This window comes from Dermacentor andersoni, chromosome 10, assembly GCF_023375885.2.
Source record: "Dermacentor andersoni chromosome 10, qqDerAnde1_hic_scaffold, whole genome shotgun sequence".
In the NCBI taxonomy this organism is placed as follows: domain Eukaryota; kingdom Metazoa; phylum Arthropoda; class Arachnida; order Ixodida; family Ixodidae; genus Dermacentor; species Dermacentor andersoni.
In genome coordinates, this window is record NC_092823.1 from 127347639 (window position 1) to 127369214 (window position 21576).

The window sequence follows — 21576 nt, forward strand, 5'->3', positions numbered from 1 at the left end:
TTTTCCTCGAAAAAATGATATTTTCATGGGCTATAGGCTTAGTGTTTTTTCCATTTTGGGGGGAAAATTATTCTTTGCCCGATCGTTTATTTATCGCGTTAAACGGCCTCTACGCATGCCCGGGGACTGATATATGCGGAGTACCGGCGCTTTCAAGGCACTTTATTTTTCCTCGAAAAAATGATATTTTCATGGGCTATAGGCTTAGTGTTTTTTCCATTTTGGGGGGAAAATTATTCTTTGCCCGATCGTTTATTTATCGCGTTAAACGGCCTCTACGCATGCCCGGGAACTGATATATGCGGAGTACCGGCGCTTTCAAGGCACTTTATTTTTCCTCGAAAAAATGATATTTTCATGGGCTATAGGCTTAGTGTTTTTTCCATTTTGGGGGGAAAATTATTCTTTGCCCGATCGTTTATTTATCGCGTTAAACGGCCTCTACGCATGCCCGGGAACTGATATATGCGGAGTACCGGCGCTTTCAAGGCACTTTATTTTTCCTCGAAAAAAATCATATTTTCATGGGCTATAGGCTGTGTTTTTTCCATTTTGGGGGGAAAATTATTCTTTGCCCGATCGTTTATTTATCGCGTTAAACGGCCTCTACGCATGCCCGGGAACTGATATATGCGGAGTACCGGCGCTTTCAAGGCACTTTATTTTTCCTCGAAAAAATGATATTTTCATGGGCTATAGGCTTAGTGTTTTTTCCATTTTGGGGGGAAAATTATTCTTTGCCCGATCGTTTATTTATCGCGTTAAACGGCCTCTACGCATGCCCGGGAACTGATATATGCGGAGTACCGGCGCTTTCAAGGCACTTTATTTTTCCTCGAAAAAATGATATTTTCATGGGCTATAGGCTGTGTTTTTTCCATTTTGGGGGGAAAATTATTCTTTGCCCGATCGTTTATTTATCGCGTTAAACGGCCTCTGCGCATGCCCGGGAACTGATATATGCGGAGTACCGGCGCTTTCAAGGCACTTTATTTTTCCTCGAAAAAATGATATTTTCATGGGCTATAGGCTTAGTGTTTTTTCCATTTTGGGGGGAAAATTATTCTTTGCCCGATCGTTTATTTATCGCGTTAAACGGCCTCTACGCATGCCCGGGAACTGATATATGCGGAGTACCGGCGCTTTCAAGGCACTTTATTTTTCCTCGAAAAAAATCATATTTTCATGGGCTATAGGCTTAGTCTTTTTTTCCATTTTGGGGGGAAAATTATTCTTTGCCTGATCGTTTATTTATCGCGTTAAACGGCCTCTACGCATGCCCGGGAACTGATATATGCGGAGTACCGGCGCTTTCAAGGCACTTTATTTTTCCTCGAAAAAATGATATTTTCATGGGCTATAGGCTTAGTGTTTTTTCCATTTTGGGGGGAAAATTATTCTTTGCCCGATCGTTTATTTATCGCGTTAAACGGCCTCTACGCATGCCCGGGAACTGATATATGCGGAGTACCGGCGCTTTCAAGGCACTTTATTTTTCCTCGAAAAAAATCATATTTTCATGGGCTATAGGCTTAGTGTTTTTTCCATTTTGGGGGGAAAATTATTCTTTGCCCGATCGTTTATTTATCGCGTTAAACGGCCTCTACGCATGCCCGGGAACTGATATATGCGGAGTACCCGCGCTTTCAAGGCACTTTATTTTTCCTCGAAAAAATGATATTTTCATGGGCTATAGGCTTAGTGTTTTTTCCATTTTGGGGGGAAAATTATTCTTTGCCTGATCGTTTATTTATCGCGTTAAACGGCCTCTACGCATGCCCGGGAACTGATATATGCGGAGTGCCGGCGCTTTCAAGGCACTTTATTTTTCCTCGAAAAAATGATATTTTCATGGGCTATATAGGCTTAGTGTTTTTTCCATTTTGGGGGGAAAATTATTCTTTGCCCGATCGTTTATTTATCGCGTTAAACGGCCTCTACGCATGCCCGGGAACTGATATATGCGGAGTACCGGAGCTTTCAAGGCACTTTATTTTTCCTCGAAAAAATGATATTTTCATGGGCTATAGGTTTAGTGTTTTTTCCATTTTGGGGGGAAAATTATTCTTTGCCCGATCGTTTATTTATCGCGTTAAACGGCCTCTACGCATGCCCGGGAACTGATATATGCGGAGTACCGGAGCTTTCAAGGCACTTTATTTTTCCTCGAAAAAATGATATTTTCATGGGCTATAGGTTTAGTGTTTTTTCCATTTTGGGGGGAAAATTATTCTTTGCCCGATCGTTTATTTATCGCGTTAAACGGCCTCTACGCATGCCCGGGAACTGATATATGCGGAGTACCGGCGCTTTCAAGGCACTTTATTTTTCCTCGAAAAAATGATATTTTCATGGGCTATAGGCTTAGTGTTTTTTCCATTTTGGGGGGAAAATTATTCTTTGCCCGATCGTTTATTTATCGCGTTAAACGGCCTCTACGCATGCCCGGGGACTGATATATGCGGAGTACCGGAGCTTTCAAGGCACTTTATTTTTCCTCGAAAAAATGATATTTTCATGGGCTATAGGTTTAGTGTTTTTTCCATTTTGGGGGGAAAATTATTCTTTGCCCGATCGTTTATTTATCGCGTTAAACGGCCTCTACGCATGCCCGGGAACTGATATATGCGGAGTACCGGCGCTTTCAAGGCACTTTATTTTTCCTCGAAAAAATGATATTTTCATGGGCTATAGGCTTAGTGTTTTTTCCATTTTGGGGGGAAAATTATTCTTTGCCCGATCGTTTATTTATCGCGTTAAACGGCCTCTACGCATGCCCGGGAACTGATATATGCGGAGTACCGGCGCTTTCAAGGCACTTTATTTTTCCTCGAAAAAATGATATTTTCATGGGCTATAGGCTGTGTTTTTTCCATTTTGGGGGGAAAATTATTCTTTGCCCGATCGTTTATTTATCGCGTTAAACGGCCTCTACGCATGCCCGGGAACTGATATATGCGGAGTACCGGCGCTTTCAAGGCACTTTATTTTTCCTCGAAAAAATGATATTTTCATGGGCTATAGGCTTAGTGTTTTTTCCATTTTGGGGGGAAAATTATTCTTTGCCCGATCGTTTATTTATCGCGTTAAACGGCCTCTACGCATGCCCGGGAACTGATATATGCGGAGTACCGGCGCTTTCAAGGCACTTTATTTTTCCTCGAAAACATGATATTTTCATGGGCTATAGGCTTAGTGTTTTTTTTCCATTTTGGGGGGAAAATTATTCTTTGCCCGATCGTTTATTTATCGCGTTAAACGGCCTCTACGCATGCCCGGGAACTGATATATGCGGAGTGCCGGCGCTTTCAAGGCACTTTATTTTTCCTCGAAAAAATGATATTTTCATGGGCTATATAGGCTTAGTGTTTTTTCCATTTTGGGGGGAAAATTATTCTTTGCCCGATCGTTTATTTATCGCGTTAAACGGCCTCTACGCATGCCCGGGAACTGATATATGCGGAGTACCGGAGCTTTCAAGGCACTTTATTTTTCCTCGAAAAAATGATATTTTCATGGGCTATAGGTTTAGTGTTTTTTCCATTTTGGGGGGAAAATTATTCTTTGCCCGATCGTTTATTTATCGCGTTAAACGGCCTCTACGCATGCCCGGGAACTGATATATGCGGAGTACCGGAGCTTTCAAGGCACTTTATTTTTCCTCGAAAAAATGATATTTTCATGGGCTATAGGTTTAGTGTTTTTTCCATTTTGGGGGGAAAATTATTCTTTGCCCGATCGTTTATTTATCGCGTTAAACGGCCTCTACGCATGCCCGGGAACTGATATATGCGGAGTACCGGCGCTTTCAAGGCACTTTATTTTTCCTCGAAAAAATGATATTTTCATGGGCTATAGGCTTAGTGTTTTTTCCATTTTGGGGGGAAAATTATTCTTTGCCCGATCGTTTATTTATCGCGTTAAACGGCCTCTACGCATGCCCGGGGACTGATATATGCGGAGTACCGGAGCTTTCAAGGCACTTTATTTTTCCTCGAAAAAATGATATTTTCATGGGCTATAGGTTTAGTGTTTTTTCCATTTTGGGGGGAAAATTATTCTTTGCCCGATCGTTTATTTATCGCGTTAAACGGCCTCTACGCATGCCCGGGAACTGATATATGCGGAGTACCGGCGCTTTCAAGGCACTTTATTTTTCCTCGAAAAAATGATATTTTCATGGGCTATAGGCTTAGTGTTTTTTCCATTTTGGGGGGAAAATTATTCTTTGCCCGATCGTTTATTTATCGCGTTAAACGGCCTCTACGCATGCCCGGGAACTGATATATGCGGAGTACCGGCGCTTTCAAGGCACTTTATTTTTCCTCGAAAAAATGATATTTTCATGGGCTATAGGCTGTGTTTTTTCCATTTTGGGGGGAAAATTATTCTTTGCCCGATCGTTTATTTATCGCGTTAAACGGCCTCTACGCATGCCCGGGAACTGATATATGCGGAGTACCGGCGCTTTCAAGGCACTTTATTTTTCCTCGAAAAAATGATATTTTCATGGGCTATAGGCTTAGTGTTTTTTCCATTTTGGGGGGAAAATTATTCTTTGCCCGATCGTTTATTTATCGCGTTAAACGGCCTCTACGCATGCCCGGGAACTGATATATGCGGAGTACCGGCGCTTTCAAGGCACTTTATTTTTCCTCGAAAACATGATATTTTCATGGGCTATAGGCTTAGTGTTTTTTTTCCATTTTGGGGGGAAAATTATTCTTTGCCCGATCGTTTATTTATCGCGTTAAACGGCCTCTACGCATGCCCGGGAACTGATATATGCGGAGTACCAGCGCTTTCAAGGCACTTTATTTTTCCTAGAAAAAATGATATTTTCATGGGCTATAGCTTAGTGTTTTTTTCCATTTTGGGGGGAAAATTATTCTTTGCCTGATCGTTTATTTATCGCGTTAAACGGCCTCTACGCATGCCCGGGAACTGATATATGCGGAATACCGGTGCTTTCAAGACACTTTTATTTTCGTCGTAAAAACGATATTTTCATGGGCTATAGGCTTAGTGTTTTTTCCATTTTGGGGGGAAAATTATTCTTTGCCCGATCGTTTATTTATCGCGTTAAACGGCCTCTACGCATGCCCGGGAACTCATATATGCGGAGTTCGGGCGCTTTCAACACACTTTATTTTTCGTCGAAAAAATGATATTTTCATGGGCTATAGGCTTAGTGTTTTTTCCATTTTGGCGGGAAAATTATTCTTTGCCTGGTCGTTTATTTATCGCGTTAAACGGCCTCTACGCATGCCCGGGAACTGATATATGCGGAATACCGGTGCTTTCAAGACACTTTTATTTTCGTCGTAAAAATGATATTTTCATGGGCTATAGGGTTAGTGTTTTTTCCATTTTGGGGGGAAAATTATTCTTTGCCTGATCGTTTATTTATCGCGTTAAACGGCCTCTACGCATGCCCGGGAACTGATATATGCGGAATACCGGCGCTTTCAACACACTTTATTTTTCGTCGAAAAAATGATATTTTCATGGGCTATATAGGCTTAGTGTTTTTTCCATTTTGGGGGGAAATTATACTTTGCCTGATCGTTTATTTATCGCGTTAAACGGCCTCTACGCATGCCCGAGAACTGATATGTGCGGAATACCGGCGCTTTCAAGACACTTTTATTTTCGTCCAAAAAATGATATTTTCATGGGCTATAGGCTTAGTGTTTTTCCATTTTGGGGGGAAAATTATTCTTTGCCTGATCGTTTATTTATCGCGTTAAACGGCCTCTGCGCATGCCCGAGAACTTATATAGGCGGAGTACTGGCGCTTTCCAGACACTTTATTTTTCGTCGAAAAAATGATATTTTCATGGGCTATAGGCTTAGTGTTTTTTCCATTTTGGGGGAAAATTATTCTTTGCCTGATCATTCATTTATCGCGTTAAACGGCCTCTACGCATGCCCGGGAACTGATATATGCGGAATACCGGTGCTTTCAAGACACTTATTTTCGTCGAGAAAATATTTTCATGGGCTATACGCTTAGTGTTTTTTCCATTTTTGGGGAAAATTATTCTTTGCCTGATCGTTTATTTATCGCGTTAAACGGCCTCTACGCATGCCCGGGAACTGATATATGCGGAGTACCGGCGCTTTCAAGACGCTTTATTTTTCGTCAAAAAATGATATTTTCGTAGGCGTTTTTCATTTCTTTCGCAAAATTTTTTCTGTGCGTGTTCGGTTAGTTAATGCGTAAGTTATGCTCAGCGCATGCGCGGGGAGTGATATATGCGAAGAACCGGCGCTTTAGAGCCAACCTATTTCACCTTCCTGGAACGAATATTTTCATCAGCTACAGACTTACCGTTTTTCCCTTTCTTCAAGAGAATTATTCTCTGCCTGCTCGTTTATCGGCGTCAGCACGTGCGTTAGCACGTGGAGTGATGTTTATGCGCCGTGCCAGCGTCTTCCATGGAAATTAGTAGACGTGGCTGCGCGAGTGTTTGAATGGGCCGTAGGCTTTATTTGTTTCCTGGAAACCGAGATACGTGCACGAAGGTGCACCGCTCCGATCTCCGAGGTCATGGATGTTGACGTCAGAGGCGTGCGTCGTGTCGGTCTCGACCGGCGGCGGCGTTGTGGTCGTTTCCAGTCCGTGGCGTCGTCGGAACCTCGCTGGCTGTTCATCGGCGGCGGTGGAGTGTAAACCGAAAACAGAAATTGTAACTGCGTTGACATTTGGGCCTTTTCATTCTAAGGGCTGAGAGGACTGAGCACAGAACTATTGAAAGTGAGATAAATGCAAAAAAATGTAATTCTTTTACATTCCACTCGCCAATCCTAAAAAATTAGGCACATATGTAATGGCGTTTATGTTGAGAGCCTTTGTATAGTATTTCCTCCACGAGTAAGCAGAACCTTGGTTGTAGTTGCGTCGTAGTCGCAATTGTTTTTCTTTTTTTGCTCTGCCTCGGTTTATGCGAGATGTTTTTTTCCATTGAGCAAACAGTCAGTGCCTTCGTCTAGAATTGCTAATCCAGCAGCGGCGCATGTGATACTCTCTAGATATATTAACCTTGCTTCCACTTGTTCTGAATGAGATTGTGTTTATACAGTTAGGTTTACGTAAAAAAGAACAGACCTCTCCTTTCATCATACCTTGCTGGTGAAGCAGCACACTGACACGGGCACAGTAAAGACACACAAGAAAATACGACACGCAGTCTTCACTGTGTCCGTGTCAGTGCACTGCTTCATAGCAAGTTATGATGATCAATAACCAACTAGCACACCTTTCCACATTACTGGACCTCTCCTATCACCAACGTATGCTGGGTTCATCTCCTAAAGTTTCCACCAATCAGCATACGTTAAAACGCACATTCCCCGACTGGACAATAAAGGAAATCACTTCTTCTGAGTCTTAATCACTATTTCCTTAAGTAACATTTCTTACGCCGTCCATTTTCTTTGAAGGAAAAAGAGTCAAAATACTTTTTTTTTTTTTGCAGCAGTTGGAACATATTTTTCAGCTTAGACACGTTATCATGCGGTAGAAAACAAATTTGCTCAATTTGTTTTCCCCGCATCACCAGGTGGAATGAACGATGTATGGAATAGTATAAATGCAGGCATTGATTGGACCCACATTATTTTCCGAAAAAGAAATAGTTCATTTTTAACCTGCACGGGGAAACTGTTTCATAGTTCTGTGCGGCTATCGGTGTCATTTGCATTCAATTTTTTTAGGAGAATGCTACAAAGAAACAGCACCGTGCAGTAGACATGCATAAATATTTCTTTTACATGCAGGATTGCAGAAAAATACCTTCGAATGCAATGGAATAACGCGAAAACTTCCCACCGGCATCATAACCACGTAGGAGCCCAGAAATTTCTATCTCGCACAGAGCTGCAACTCTCGAGCTGATGCTGTTTTCAGACATATCGCAGATTCTACCCGCAACTATGGTGGCCTCGACCCTCAAGTTGTGCGATTCCGATGTTCCGGGGCCGCTGTTTTCGTTGCGCCCTATTGCGCTTTTGAAGGAGAAGTTTCGGAATTTCACGTTATGCTGACTAATGACGGTGCGCATGCGCATGCGCAGACCCGTAGAAAGCAGGGTTGCTTTTGTTTGTATTGTCTTGCTTCACTGATCAGCTTGATACGATTCTATGGCTGAGGCAGGCAAAATAAACAAGAGAACACGAGATCTCAAACTACGCTGGATTTACATTAAAAAAAATAAATCTTTATTCCCATTTAAATGGAGCGCCGATCCTGCCGCCAAGAAGCGTCCGCGCTTAGCGATTCTAGGCGAATTTACTGACTCTTTGCTCAATAGAAAAACATCTCTTATAAACCGAGGCACAGCAAAAAAGAAAGCAATTTCTGCCATATTCACTCGGCCAATTAAAGAAGAAAGCCTTTAGAAATAAATGCGCCCTGCTCTTCTTTGTAGTAGCAGTACTGTTACAAACGACGACTTAATGCAAACAACAGTATGTTAGCATGTATTTCTCATCACTGTTTCTTTTTTTTTCAGGGACCAGTTCTACGCTTGTATGCTGGGACCCACCAGATGCTCGGGGTTTCCATGAAGACTTCGTCAACCTATTCTTGCGTTCCTTCATCAGCGTTTTCCTTTGCTTATTTTTTGTCAGTGACGGCACCATGTTATTACGTGCACGCGCGAGCTTGAAACGCACTGCACTAAAGCGCTCGCATCTCATGGTACCATCATGTCGGCACACGGTGTAAAATATATATTTACGTATTTACGCCTATTTGTTTGCTTTATTTTTGAGCCTATAAGCTCTATTGCATGTAAAACGCAGAAAAGGTTTTTTTGCGAGCGTTGCACCGACTTGAGTGGCATTTGTAGCGTTGTGGAGAGTTGAATTGTAGTAACCATGCGAAGCTGGATTTTCATTTAGAACTTTGAATTTCGTACAAAAATATCTCAAACATCAGTAAGCTTTAAAAAAAGGTTTTCTTTTCGTTTGAGGGAAGAGGTTTACAAATCCATGACTCAAATAAAAGATATATCTCATTTCTGTAGACTGCGTCTGTTAGATCATATGAACCCGACAAATTTGGCCCATGTAAAACTTGTATGAATTTGTTCCAATGGTCAATAGGCTTCTGTGAAAAAAATAGCGGCAGAAATAAAAAATTGTTCCCACGGTCAGTATATCTAACTTTTTTACAAACCCCTCCAAATTTAGTGCAGTAGTTGCCGAGCACAATGATTTCCCCAGTCACGTGTATTTCGATACGAGCTCCTGAGTTAAACCGTCCTTTACTTCTCATCCTGATTTACTATTGTATGTTGAAATCAAATAAATTATTACCTCGGAGGTAAAGCCACTGCTTAAAGGGAACTTTAACTTCAGGGCTATATATATATATATATATATATATATATATATATATATATATATATATATATATATATATATATATATATATATATAGAAGGGGGTGTTGACGCATAAGTAAAAGTGATTTTCGTTATTAAACTGATGTTTCCGCCGTGGGCCCGGCCTTCGTCGGAGTAAACATATTATTTTTACTGGTGCGTCATACTTACGGATCCGGCTCCTGTGATACTTTACCTTCGAATGTATTGTTACGTTGAAGAAGTCACACATAAAGCTGTATTCAGAACATTTAGAAGAGAGAGAACGGTGCATAAAGAAGATGGCTGTCGAGACCGATTCCACCTCTACACGTCAAATCGTCTTCTGACTGGCACCACTCTTGGTTGCGCCGTAACATAACCCCCTCCTGTAAAGGCTCCGTCTCGGCACTATCTATAAGGGAGGTGAACTGTCGACAGGGTAAGGTTTCAGCCGGGACCCATGCACAACTTCCGTGGGGGGACACGCGAATCCAGCGGAGCGATCTTGTAGTTCGCATCGCCAAGCTCTGATGCATTATCGCGTGGGGCCCTGTGTAGCGCGGCAGCAGCTTTTCATACTAACGCGGCGACATGATGTCCATAGGATAGATTATGGTGTTTTACGTGCCAAAACCACTTCGTGATTATGAGGCACGCCGTAGTGGAGGACTCCGGACATTTCGGCCACCTGGGGTTCTTTAACGTGCACCTAAATCTAAGTACACGGATGATTTCGCATTTCGCCCCCATCGAAATGCGGCCGCCGTGGCCGGGATTCGATCCCGCGACCTCGTACTCAGCAGCGCAACACCATAGCCACTGAGCAACCACGGTGGGTTGTCCATAGGAGGACAACGGAGTCACGAGAAACGCGATCTTCCCTTTGTCGGCTGTCGTACCGGATCTTCTGCACGGCCTGAGACTCGATAAGCAGGGAACCGGCATTCTGCCATGCCATGTGAGCCCGGGCGAAGATGTGTTGAGCATATTCAGTTAGTGGAAGCAAGCAGTGTGACAAAGGGCATGAGAAAGGTTGCGGCCGAACAGAAAGTAAAAGGGTGAAAAGCCAGCATTCTCGGGACGGGACAAATTGTAGACGAAGATCACGAAGAATAGCGTGCTGTCCCAATCACTGTGGTCGTCAGAAATGAATATATAGACAGGATTTCTGTCAGCCTGTGATTGAGTCGCTCCCTCAGTCCCGCTTGTCTGCGGGTGGTAGGCGGTGGAAAGCTTGTGCTCGGCAGAACAAGAAGGTGCGGCCGCGATCAGTGGGGAGCTGCCGGGGTGCCCCGTGATGGAGGATGAAGTTATGTAAAAGGAAATCTGCCACCTCAATTGCACAGCTTGTGCACAAAGCTCACACGATCACGTACCGGGTCGCGTAATCAGTCGCGACAACGACCCACTTATTGCCAGACATTGACGTTCGAAAAGGGCCGATAAGATCGAGACAGACGCCAAGAAATGGTTCTGAGGACACATCCATGGGGTAATGCGTCCAGCGGTGAGCACAAGAGGTTTTCTGCGGCGCTGACAGAGCGCACAGGCTGCAACGTACCGGTGCACAGAGTGGTACAGGCCTGGCCAGTAGAAGCGGCGCCGTACGCGGTCGTAAATACACGAAACGCCGAGGTGGCCTGGAGTAGAGGCGTCATGCAACTGCTCAAGAACTGATGTCCCGAAACAGCGTGGTAGAACGAGTAAAATTCTAGTTCATCAGGGCGTAAGCTGCGACGGTAGAGAACGCCGCCGTGCAGCATGAACATGTGCAATGTGGGCTGCGAATGTCTAGAATTGACACGATCGATGAGAACACGTAAGCAGTCATCCTCTCGTTCAGTGCGGATGTCGTGCAGATCAGAAATGGCCAGGACGCAAGAGCCGATCGGTGTCATGCGCATCATATTCAGGGCGGTCAATAGGATGATGGAAGAGGCAGTCGGAGTTCTTGTGCAAATGGCCTGGTTTGTATAAAACAGCAAACGAATATTCTTGGAGCCGTAGTGCCCAACCGTCCAGTGGGGTCTAAGTTAGGAGAGCCGATACACAGCGTGGAGATCGGTAACCACGGAAAACGTGCGGCCGTACAAGAAGGAGCGGAATTTGGCAACTGCCCAAACTAACGCCAGACACTCTCGTTCGGTAATTGAAAAATTCTTCTCGGCGGGTGGCAGGAGGCGCTGGCGTAAGCAATTACGCGCTCTGCGTTACGCTGCCCCTGAACAAGTACAGCCCCAATTCCATGGCCGCTGGTATCTGTGTGAAGTTCAGTGGCGGCAGATGGATCACAATGAGCCAGCAATGGGGAGCCGACAAGGGCGGAGGGTGTTTTGGTATGAGCAATGCCCCATGTGAAAGCAACGTCCTTTTTAATTAGGTTGGTGAGTGGGCGAGTGGTTTCGGCGAAATACTCGATAAAACGACAGAAATATGAGCATAGCCCAACAAAGCTGCTTACGTCTGTGGCGGAAAACGGAACAGGAAAGTTCTGGACTTCGCGAATTCAGGTTTGGGTTGAACGCCAGCGGCACGACGAGATGGCCAAGAACGGTAATTTGACGCTGTCCAAAGTGGCCCTTGTATGAGTTAAATTGCAGGCCGGCGCGTCGAAAAACAGCAAGAATAGCCGATAGACGCGTTAGGTTACTCGTGAAAGTTGGAGAAAAGACTGTGACATCGTCCAGATAACACAGACATGTGGGCCATTTATAACCGCGAAGTAAGGAGTCCGTCATTCTTTCGAAGGTTGCCGGGGCATTACAAAGACCGAACGGCATTACCTTGAATTGGTAGAGGCCGTCAGGTGTTACGAATGCAGTTTTCTCATGGTCCATGTCATCTACCGACATTTGCCAATAGCCTGATCGGAGGTCTATCGATGAAAAGTACTTGGCTCCATGCAAGCAGTTCGAGGCGTCATCAATACGCGGCAAGGGGTAGACATCCTTGCGGTTGATTTTGTTGAAGTATCTGTTATCTACAGAAAAGCGCCAACTGCCGTCCTTCTTCTTGACAACGACAACAAGGGATGCCCACGGACTGCAAGATGGCTTGATAACGCCTTTAGTCAACATCTTACCGACTTCTCATTGTATCACTTGTCGTTCAGCATGTGAAACATGGTACGGTTGGCGACGTATCGGATTGTCGTTTCCGGTGTGAATACAATGGGTGACCACCAATGTCTGGGCTGAAGGGCGGCCGACGAGGTCAAATACGTCGCGGTAAGTTTCCAAGAGAAGGCGGAGGTCAGAAGCTTGTACGGGAAGAAGATCAGGTGCAACCATCTTGCTAGTTCGTCTGTGAGTCGATGGATCGGAGGTTTCTGTAGAGGGCGACGGAATTTCGGCGGCAAGCGCAGATATCTCGCAATCGTTTACAGGCGAGATGTTGCCCTGATGCAGGCCTCTGGGAAGAATGAGTCGAGCAGCTAAAATTAAGGAGAGGGAGCGAAATCTGATTGCCTGTAACAGTGAGCATGGTATAGGGAACGGCCAAATTTCTTTCAATCAGTATGTCAGCGATGGGACCTAGTGCATAGACAACGTCAGAAACGGATGGGGACGACAGTAGAGTGACGTACGCAGTGGCTTGAGGGGACAGGCGGATATATTCGGGAGAGCATAACAGTGGTTGTGTGACTGGTGGACTATAGCAGCCTTGGGGCATTGCAAGCTGAATGACACTAGACGCGCAAAGCAAGAGGGCTGAATGGAACGATGAAAACTCTAAGCCGAGTATCGCAAGGGCATTGTTCCAAAACGGCAAACAGTTGTTAGGCGCCCCGCAATGCCAATGCGAGCGGTGCACATACCAAGCACGGTAGTCGTTCCTCCGTCGGTGACGCGGAGGTTGCGTGATGCAGCGGATGCGAGAACTTTGTTGAGGCGTCGGCGCATATTGGGTACTCATCACGTGTACGTGCGCGCCAGTGTCAATGAGTGCTGTGACACTGACGCCATCAACTAAAACGTCCATCAAGTAATGTTTGGTCGGCAAAGTCATCAGAGGGTGTCGTGGTCGAGTCGTCACTGCAGCGTCACGTCCGGGAGCTGCATCCCTAAGTTTTCCGGAGACGGGCGTCGGGGCTGCATCGGGCACGTTGGGTGAATGGCGGTCGCAGAGGGGAGGAGACGGTGCGGTTAAAAAAATAAGTTATCGGGTTTTACGAGCCAAAATACGATCTCATCATGAGGCCCGCCGTAGTGCGGGACTCCGGAAATTTGGACCACCTAGGGTTCTTTAACGTGCACCTAAATCTAAGTAAGGGAAAGAGGAAACTTTATAGAAAAGAGAACAGGAGCGTAGGTACCTCTTCCGCTGCGCAGTGGGTGGTCCCCTCAGTCCAGGAGTCCAGCGTCCTTAGCTGCCCTTCTCGCTCGGTTGACCAGGTCGAGTTGGTCCATCGAGTCTGCGCTGGACAGCGCTGCCTCCCATTGCCGTGTGGTGGTGTGTGTTATGGGTGTGAGGTGTGGTCAGCTTGTGCAAGCCATGTGGTAAAGCGTTGCGCATTGATCGCAGTGTGGGCATTTATAGGAATACAGCGCAGGGTGTATGGCGTGGTAGAGACTCAAGTGAGGATAAGTGTTTGTTAGGAGTTTTCGCCATATTACGGCTTCCTCTCGCGTTAGAGCATTAAGAGGCGGCAGTAGTGTTCATGGTGAAATGCGATATCGTTGTAGGATGTGCGTGTAGGTTAATGACATGGGCTCGGGAGGGAATTGCTCGGCGTGACCCTCTCGCGGCTCCCGGTGTGCATGCGCTCGGGCGCAGGCGTGTGCCTGCTGATTGCCGCGTAAGGACTCACGCCACCGAGTCCACACGGCTTGTATGTATGGCAGGAGCTGGTGCACCCAATCAGAATGCGATGTACGGCCCTGGAAATCTTCGTCCTGGAAGTAAGACAGTGCGGTTGTTACAATGGCGACCAACGTGACGGACATGCTGGCAGGCATAACAGAATGGCCGATCGTCTGCGGTTCCCCACTCAGCTGAATTTCGGCAGCGTGCAGGATACCGCGGACCGCTTGATGGACCTCGAGTATGAGACAGCTGCGAAGAGGCAACGGCACATGCAGAATAAACTCCAAGATTAGCGAGTTCTTCGCGGACTGTTGCGTGCACAAATCGTGCTGTAGGCAAGTAGTTCGGCTCACTGGGGTGGGACAAAAAGGACTGCACGAGCCGTTGCTTCAAGTTCTCGACACACTACCCACTTCCGGTCATCTGATGATAATGGTCGCTGCACTCCCAGCCTGCCATCGCAAGAGGATTTCGCAGCTGTGTTCGGCGCGCGCGCACACACACAAAAAAAAACACACACACACAAAAAACACACAAAAAACACACAAAAACACACACAAAAAACACACACAAAAAAACACAAAAAACACACAAAAGACACACACAAAAAACACACAAAAAAACAAAAAGAAACACACAAGAAAAACACACAAAAAACACACGAAAAAAACACACACACACACAATAAAACACACACAAAAAACACACACACAAAAAAACACACAAAAAAACACACACACACACACAAAAAAACACACACACACAAAAAACACACACAAAACACACACACACACACACACATATAGTACAACTGACTTTGGTCTGGAGCAGACCAGCGTCAGTTGAGGAGCCAGTTGCACTTGGCTCCTCGCATAAGTAGGAGATCTGTAAAGTCAACCCCTTAACAAACTTTGCTATGTGGTGAGCATGGTTTAAATTGTGGGTACGGGAGTAATTGTTGGCCGAGTTAGTGCTTGCTAAAAGACATGTTTTCTGCCGAAGGTAAAACATCTTTTAGGAGAGTCAAGGATATGCGACGTAATGCTAATGCATTTCTCACGCATTTACCGCTATATCGCCACTGAACGTTTTTTCAGCAACAGTTGCAACAAATTTTCATTAGATTTGTTTCGTTTTGTAGAAAACAATAACATCTAGTGATTGTAAGAGATATTTTTAGGCTGACGATGTTGTGAATAAAAGTTGTTGAAAAACATCCGAATTTCGAGAAATTAAACTATCAAGTTTGCAACTCTAGTTGATTATTTAAAAAAAAAGTTGCCAGAATGCTGTGAACTGCGACTCATGGAGCATAAAATACACTAGGAGGGAACGTCATGTGACAGTCTTGAAGCCTAGGGATAAAGAAATGTGAAGTAGAACTAGGCCCTATTGTCAAGGTGACAGACGAGCGGCATGCGCAATAAAGGTTACCACGCACGTACCAAAGAATCTCGAATGATCCGGCAACCATGAGGACCGAATCATGTCCAAGAGGCCCCACGCACATGACCCCGTAGAGCAGGAGGGGCGGCGTCAGAGGAGGTTGGCTTGTCGAGGCTAGTGAAATCACGAGACGCTCCCTCGAAATTTTTTTTGTCGGTCATCCATGCTGTGACTAATACATTTTAAGCGGACATTAATTATGCACTGTACACCGCTCGGAAACAGACCATGTGAGGAGAGTTGCGAAACTCTTCGAAACGTTGAAACGAATTCAGGTAAGTTCTCAATTCATATTTTGTCCAGCTTATAACTGCAGCTTATAGAACTGCGATATGTTTTGGTGCACGGTCACGGATCTATAAACTTCTTGCTTCTCTTTCTTTTAAACCTATCGCTTTTCTGCAAATCTTCTATAGAAAATTCCTGGCCCGAAATGAATATTTTGTTTCTTGGAGTCACTAGATTTTAATATTTTCGCACAAATGCCACAGATGTAATTCAGATTGGTCCGGAGGTTGCCTCGCAAATGCATTTCTGTGTTTTCCATGTGTTTCAACAGGCGGCGCCACAGTCGGCCCCGAGCTAAATCATCAGCCCGGGAGCTCGTATATAAATACACGACAACGGAGAAATAGCTTTTTCTTGGCAGCCATAGGACCAAACTTGATTAGGCAGATAAAGCTTTGCTTTAATAATCTGTGAACCGCATGCTTCTTGCGCGATTCCTCGTAGTGGGTAATGAGCCATCGCTCGAGAACATGAATAACAGCGCTACCTGCGTATTACTTTAGAAACACAGTATCGCAGACTTGGACCTATTTTGACTCTTTTTCCACTGGTGACATTCTTTCTCTGGGAGCTTCCATTTCTGTACGCTGTCGTAGGAATGTTGGCTCTTCCACCAAGGAATTTGTTTGTTTGAATGTGGTTCCATAGCTAATTCTTAGCTTATGTTATTTACTATTCCCTACCGTATTTCAGCCTTCGTAAAAAAGTCTCTTGTGCTGTCTAGACATCGCGTATTGGCTTTTCGTAAGTTCATTGGAATCCCTGCAGGTGCCATAAAGTGGCCATGGGCCTTTAATGTAGGAAAATAACATCGACTATCCGTGTTATCCAATTGTGACCTTGATACAGTAACAACATTGTGTCACTCTAATGATACAATATATCGGTCAATTATTAAATCATTTTGCCGTGTTATCGTAAAGAAAGTAAACAAAGATGTAATTATACAGAAGAGCCCCCAAAAATGGAAGATTACACCGGGATCCTTAATTGTGATCACAATAAGAATCGAACAAGCGGCTTAAAAATAATTTAGCGAACAAATTTAAACAGTCCAATAACGTGGAAAATAGGTGATCAAGCACTATAGCATGAAACAATAAAAACGATAAAAAGAAAATACGCATCAATCAATAGAAAAGTCAGGAACCACACCAGTACAAACATCAAGCAGCTTTGGACAAACTCTATGGCTTTGGACAAATTAAGAATCATCGAAGAGAAAAGAGCTATCACGGCGATTTCAATGCATATACAGAAAACGATGATGAGAATATTAGTGCCTCTGGTAAGCTGAAAAATTATTCTTAATTCTGTATCTGCCAGGTAAATCTATTTCCTAATTAATATAAACGTTATCATTTACTTTTTCCTTTAGCTTTTTCTTGCTCCCCCTTCCCTTTAACCTTTAACCGCCGGGTTCTTGCCCAATCCTCCGTAGTGGATAAGTGCCACAAATGAGAAACAAGCAAGCAAGCAAGCTGTACAACAGTTCGATTGTCGTAAAATTGAAGCGATTGCCTTAAATGCTCGAGTATGTCTACAGCTGCAATACCATACGCCAATATTGCCGCGCAAAACAGTAGATATTTTGCCGCGTCTCACCGCTCTTTCCCACCGCTTCAAAACCACAAAAGCAGTCAGGGAGCCATCGTCAGCGCGTTGACGTCATGACAACCAGCTTTCGGTTGTAACCGAGTTCCCCGGGGGCGCCCATAGTCCTAGATTTAAACCTCGGAACGCCGTCAGCGTTCTTCTTGTTCCTTTCATTTGCTATCAGCCGTTGTCTACCGCCTATTGGAGTCGGATCGGGATCGCGGGACTCCTGCGAGGTCCTGAATTTGGCGTTGTCGTTTCTCCGCATACCTGCCTCCAAGGTCAGTGCATTTTATGCATGATTTTCGAATATCCCTACCACTCCGCTTTGGGGGAAAAAAGCCCGTCACTGTAATGCGTGCCGTGTTGTCGCCGTTGCAGAATGCATTTCTGTTGCGTGCAGTTCCGACGTGGCCATTGCAGCAGGGTCGCGGACCAGGCCGACAGGTGAGACTAAGGGCTAGGGGAACGGTGGCGCGACATGATGCAGTATACTGCGTCCATTATACTGCGACACGACGTGCCACCGTCCTTCTAGCCTACCCGTTGTCGGCCGGATCGGCGCCTCTGCTCCAAAGGGAAGCACGCAGTCGTTTCCTTCGCGGAGGTCTCTATAGCATATTTTCATTCACTGCATTTATGTTAGAGAGTTTGCTACAAAAGTTACCGCAGAGGAAACTGTGGCGCTGTTACAGTGTCTACGGGAGCTGCAATCGGGGCGGTTCAGCCAGTACGGGAACGATACGGCTAGTACAGGGATTTGCCGATTTCCCTAAACTTTGACTTTCTGGCTTTAGACGGCTTTGTGTATGTGTATGTGTGTATATCGTGTATGAAAGAGAAAAAAAATTCATTTACAGCATGAAAATTAAGAAAAAAAAATTCCGAATGAGGACGTCATAAGGAGGTAACTCTACCTTTTGAGACATAGTAAATGGGAATGTCTGCGTAAAGTCTATTATGGGAACAAAGTTTATAATTCCTCAGACAAGAAGGTCCATTAGCAAACTGTAAAAAGAATATTTCGTCACTTCTTGTAATTAAGCTACAGCTATGAAGTTACTTTTTCTTCAGACCCTGCCATATTGTGGAACGCGACATCTAGCAACTACATGAAATACAAGACTTACAAAGCAACAGTAGTCCTTTTCCAAATTTAAAATTGGGGGAAAAATTGTCATTGCCGGCAGTGTGACACAATCAGCAGGTTAGTGGCAGTGTAACTTGGCCGCAGAATTTATTTTGCCCCTGCTTCTCTGCTTCCCAATACGGGAGCGGCACAAAATTAACAATGTTCAGGGGACCGAATAATTACGGATATGCAAGTCGGGGTAAGCCAACTAAAAGGAAAGAAAGAACAGGTGAAATCGAACGAAGACAGATGTCTGCTTACTCAGCAGTCTGCCAGTTCAGCGAGTTATGAACAGAGAAAAGAATTATCTCTGTCTGCTTCTGCAGCTCTGCTTCCAAAAGTAATCTGCGTTCCGCGCAATTTCGGCAAAGCCGTGCGGTTTCACATACTCTGTTTCTTGCTGTAAAGCAAAGTAATTTTTTTACTCAGGAATAATTTCTTCGTATGCGGTAGCTTAAACGAACGAGAAAAAGACAGAACACCGAAGAAAAAAGACAACGTTACGCGAGCTATGGCTCAAGACTGTGATAAAGTCACAGCAATGACGTTCCTTTGCGAATACCGCAGAATTGCGTTTGTCGGCGGATTCCTGTGAGTACTTGTATGCCGAAAAGAACGCTGATGCCCCGATTTTGGCAAAATCTTAATGGACAAAACATTTATATTGTGCTGCGGCTTTAGGACTTGTTCGACAGTGAACATATGAAAGGCTGGTGTGCCTTGTATTGTCTGCTTTGAAACGAGCAGACGGATAACGTAGAGCATAAGGTTACGTAGGAAAACTTACGTCTGTGTTATAAATCAAGGGATATAAGTGTGTGTTTGTTATATCAGTTACACTGGCGTATTTGGCAACAGTAAGTTGAGAAGAGCGGTTACTTGCAGTATCGTTCTTGCATCGGAAAGGTTAATCATGTAGGTACGCATCATAAGTGCGTCCCTTTCGATCGCAACGAGCTCGTTATAACAAAATTGCCTTGCAGCCAGCTGGAGTAAGTGTCAAGATTGAAGCCGCTACCTTTTCATCCGGACTTTTTTTTTCTTTCCGGCACGTGGTCTTCTCAAATGTTATTCGTGAGTTACCTTTGCGTGTCAGTTGCTTTGTTTGTTCTGTGTGACGATATGTGTTATGCCGTTAATTTTTGTTTCCCCCTCCATAATCGCCCAGTCAATGGGAGATGGTCAGGGAACACGAATATACTGCGGACTCTATCACTCCAGCAGGCGGTCGTACACTCATAATCTAGTTCCGCTTAAGTTCAACTTAGTAGATAGTACCTATGTGCAACGAAATTAAGATATTCCACTTAGTTGTTACGGAATTAGGAGTCTTATCATAGGCAAGAAGATCAACCGAGGAAAGAGCCGACGCTCAAGGACATATTTGTTCGGCATAGGCTACGCTTAGGAAGTGCCAACATTTGTTTTTCAAATGTTTCTGTTTCTTGGTAGAACCTACGTTGAACAAAATTAAGATGACGTAAGCCTCGCGGGAAAGGCGTCGTTCTGAATTTGACAGCTTGTCTGAAGCCGTTTGGGTGTCATATGTCTAATGGCGCAAAAAAAATTATAAAAGGTGGGAAAAAAGACGCGAAGTTGCACACTGAAATTTCGAACGTTAACAACAACAGTCGTTCTAGATGACGACACAGTCACTGCGTAGCACCAAAACATAGACTTCATCGAGACGTTCGGTATTAGCACCCCGCCAGCGTCGCGTTTCATCAACGCGAACTGAAAGCGATAATTATTCAGACAAAGCATGCGTGCGAGGTGGCCCCCCGCTTTGTTCATGCACACACGTGGAAACAACGATCCGTGCGCAGGAGCATACGCCGTACCGGGGCTATGCACTCTCAAAAAAGTCCACGCAGAAACGCCTACGAGGTTCAGAAATGGCAATAAGGAATATGATCACCACCACGCTATCCTCTAAAAAGAAAATATTTAATCTGTGTTGTTGGCGCTGTATCCGAAATTCCGCCAGTTTTCAGGTGTCATGTTTCGAGGAAAACGTACCAGCAATAATAATAAGGTAATAATACTAAGATTATAAGAATATAGTAATAAAATACGGCTGCCTGTGTTGAGTGCGTTTCCGAGCCGAGCGCTCCGCTAAACAACCCCGAGACGTTCTTGCTGCTACGAATTTCCAGACGACTCTGAGTATTCGCCTTGCAAGCATTCAGACAGAAACCACAGCAACAGAGAGAACAACGCCAACCTTGAAGGGGAGGGGGGTTCAACGTCTGTGTTGTTACGAGAATGCGACGAAGCGGTTGCGAAAAACTAAGAGAAAACTACGTCATTTCCTTTATTTGAACTCCTCCAGAGTCCAATGGCGAGCGCCCCTGGAAATTTCGCTTGCAGGCCACGTACGTGCGGCTTCGTCTGCTCGGCGGCCCACTCGTAGCAGACGAAATTGGTCGCAAGCTAAATCTCGTTTTCGTTGTATGATCCATTCTAACAATTCCCGGCGGAGCAATGAAGGCTATGAGGTCGCGTAAGCAAACCACAAGCTAGCCAGAAGAAGAAAGTCTCTCTTCTATAGTATTCCTAAAATTACCCTCCACGCGACGCCGACATTACGAAAGCTTCATGGAAAGATACATACCATGGCATTTCCCACAAAACTTTCTAGGGGAACATATGGCGCTAGTAAGTGCAAAGTGTGTCGGTTCAGCCGGCATGGTATGGGTGGTGTCCAAAACCCGATGTCTGTGACGTGTTTCCGGCTCCCGCAATTGCTTCCGCCGCGTGAAACCAGCAAAAGCACAGCCTTCAATACCTGCGTCTCTTATCCAGAGACCGCCACCACTGCGGCGTGAATTTGGGCGCCACCTATTCGTGGGCATTGCATGGATTTCCCAAGCTTCGTCCTTCAGGTTTTAACACATTACTTTGCAAGTTGACCAGTTTCAGTAAATATCTGAA

General features: G+C 44.9%; 1 protein-coding gene across 1 annotated transcript in view; it reads left to right on the top strand.

Annotated features, from left to right (window-relative positions):
• Positions 1-9184, top strand: part of LOC126543686 (cell cycle control protein 50A-like) — a 39591-nt gene extending 30407 nt beyond the window's left edge. Inside the window, exon 9 of the mRNA XM_050190793.3 lies at positions 8517-9184. The gene's annotated coding sequence lies outside the window, so the exon portion shown is untranslated. The remainder of the gene's footprint in view (positions 1-8516) is intronic.
• Positions 9185-21576: the final 12392 nt, after the last annotated feature.